We start from the raw sequence: 3252 nt of genomic DNA on the forward strand, positions 1-3252 counted from the left end.
CGCCCCCGCCCCCCACCCCATCAGAAATCCAGGGTAATATCAGCGTTTCCACTTGCCTTCACTCACTGCTGCAGCCAGAGTGTCCCTGGAGAATAAATTCACGTTGTCCCCCCTAAACTGCATTCTCTGCTCCTTGTTCTTGGTCAGCTCCCATTCACTCTTCATCAACTCCAGGGAACCCTCACTATGCCCTGCAAATGCCTACTTAATTGCCTCGCCCCCTCCCAGTTCTCAGCAGAGGGCCAGTTCTTCTAACTCTAAATAAATAAAGATGGATCATTAGCTCCCTCAACCAGCCTCATCCCCCGCTTCCCACCAGCTGAAATGTCTCTACACCCACCATCATCATGGTCAGTCTCCTGCTCAAAGACAGCTGTTCCGCCTTCCACCCTGTGTCTTCCTTCTCTAAGCCTGTGCTTCATCATGACTTCTTCCTGATCCCAAACTGGCCACTTGGAGGCCCAGCATCAAAGGGAAGTGGGATACACTGGACTGGGAGTTGGAAACCTTCCCTTTTCAATGATCTTTTTTCTGGGTATTTTTAATGTCCTCCGGTCTTTCACATGCTAAAAATACTTTCCATGATTCCACAGTCTCCTCTAGAACTATGTCTCCACCATGTCTCAGTCAAACTCCTCAAAAGCAACCAACAACCCCAGCCTCAACCATTTCATATCTCAATCATCTTCCAACTCACTCCATACTAGCTTCTGCCCTCCCCATCTAACTGATGCCACTTTTGCCAAGGGTTAGCAGTAACTGTCCATGTGCCACCAGTCCAGCACAGGTCCCATGTTACTGCCCTACTATGTTCAGTACAATCAACCTTGTTCTTTAAAAATAATTAAAACTATTTGTTTTACATTGACATAAAATTGTACATATTCATGGGGTACATAGTGAGGCTACCATGCATATAATATATAGTGATCAGATCAGGGAAATTAGTATATCCATAATCTCAAACATTCGTGATTTATTTGTGAGGGGAACATTCATTATCTCCCTTCTAGTTGTTTGATACTACATATTATTATTAACTGAGTCTTCCTACAGTGCTACAGAACACAAAAACTTGTATCTCCAATCTGGCTATAATTTTGTATCACAAGTCTCTCCCTTCCCCCTTCCAGCTTCTAGTATCTTCTGATCTATACTTTTTACTTCTATGAGATCAACGTTTTTAGCTTTCACATGTGAGTGTAAATACAGTAAGTAACCTTGTCCTCTACACTCTATCCCCTTAGTTTTTGTGGCAGTCCCAAATTTTCTCATCCATCTCTTCTTCTCTAGTGGGTCCTCATCCTTCATCTATGTCTAAAATATCTGTCAACACTATTTTGGCCATCTATTCTCTTTAAACAACTATTAATCAATAACTAGCAACTAAAAGTTGACAATTCTAAAATTTGAATTTGCAACCTAGGCTCTACACCAGCTTCGTCTTGATGTTGTATGATGCCTCATGGACAGCCCTAGCTGGGGACACCGGCAGGCTTACATACAACATGCCCCAAATGGAATCCTGCCCTTGCCGGATTTTATCCTCAGTGACAGCATCATACCGTCCAGTGTCAATGCTAGGGGCCCTCTTTTAGTCCTCTGCCTCCTTCAATTCCCAATAAGCCTGTAATGTTGTTTTTTTAATCCCCTATTGTATTTTCAAATTTGTCCCTTCCTCTCTACCCTCACAAACACTTTCCTGTCTCAAAACTTGATTATTATTCACTTATGCTTCTAAAATAGCTGCTTAACTCCACGTCACCACACTTCTTTCTGCTTCAAATCTAACTTCAGCACAACTGCTAACTTTAATACATAGTACACATTTTGTCATATCTGCTAATTACTTTTAAAATAGGATTTTTCCTACAAAATAATGTTCAAACTGCAACTCCAGCAGACGAGATCCCACAAAAATCTGGAACCTGGCTAGCTTGGCCCTTTCTCTCCAACGGTATTCACTTCTGTGCATGTCACCCCCTTCTTGCCCCAGTCTGTGGACTTCTACTTGTACTTTCTACCTGGGCTTTACTCATTTGTGTTGTGGTACTGCTTGCACATAAAAAGTTTCAATAAATATTTATTGGGAAGGAAGGAGAAATAAAAGAAAAAATAAGATATAAGAACATGCTTTCCCTTCTGCAAATCTGGCTAACTCGTCCTTTTCACTTTGTGTTCAGATCTAGAGTCACCACTTCCTGGAAGCCTTCTTATATTCCTTCCCTTCCCAAGGCCAATAAGAAACCTTTTTCCTTGCTGTTCAAAATTAATGTCCATAACTCTACCATTGCATGTAGCATGTTATATGGCATTGTAGTAAATAACACCAGATTGTAAATTCATTCAAAGGCAGGGCAACCATGCATTTACAAATGTATTACAAATAGGCTCTACACATACAAAAACTTGGTGAATGTTTTGGGAGTCAATCAATTACTAAATTTTGCAAATAATGTCAAGAGAAATGACAAATGAACAGGCTGAAAAGTAATTTTAGCATCTTGACAAGCTTCCCCAGTGCAATGGGCTCTTGGCTTGCTTTGCCCTTTGACCTCAAGCTGGTTCACATTAGAGGACCAAAAAATAAGACTCAGATAAGTATGCATCATTTATGCATCTATAAAACCTATTAATTTAAAAGATTTAAAAAATTCCAGATGACGTATTTTGTAAAATCAAAACAATTGAAAGAGCATAATTGCAACAAGTTAATAGATTTAAGAAATACAATTTGTGACAGTGTGTGTTAGTCATGATGGGTTATAGAGATAATAAAATAATGCATGCTTCTAAAGAACAAATCAATGCAATGTCTTCAGGGCTCAGCATGCCATTTAAGATAACATTATGATCACTGATTTTATTTTTATTGCATTTCCATCATCAAAAAAAATGCCTGTACTTGGTGGATACACAAATTTAACACTTTCTCAGCAATTTCACTGCAAGTTAGCATTAAATAATGTGCAGAACAAAAATATTTTTAAATTGTAGTTGTTTTTAATTATTTACTCTAAGATTTCTGTCATGGTTATTACTCTTTCCCAAGTGAGTTAGTACAGAAAAAACAATTTATAAGGCAATAAAAGAAAATTCTAGTCAGGGAAGTTTCCAAAATTCTATTATTTCAGCCCTCAAACTGCAGAACAGATCTTTGCCATCTTTTAAAGATAATCAGAAGTACCTGTGAGCAATCTGAACACACTGTCCTTAAAAGAGTCATATTCTATTAATAGATGATACTCCCTG

Source organism: Carlito syrichta, unplaced genomic scaffold (assembly GCF_000164805.1).
Source record: "Carlito syrichta isolate Samal-C Ts95f unplaced genomic scaffold, Tarsius_syrichta-2.0.1 Scaffold315645, whole genome shotgun sequence".
NCBI lineage: Eukaryota > Metazoa > Chordata > Mammalia > Primates > Tarsiidae > Carlito > Carlito syrichta.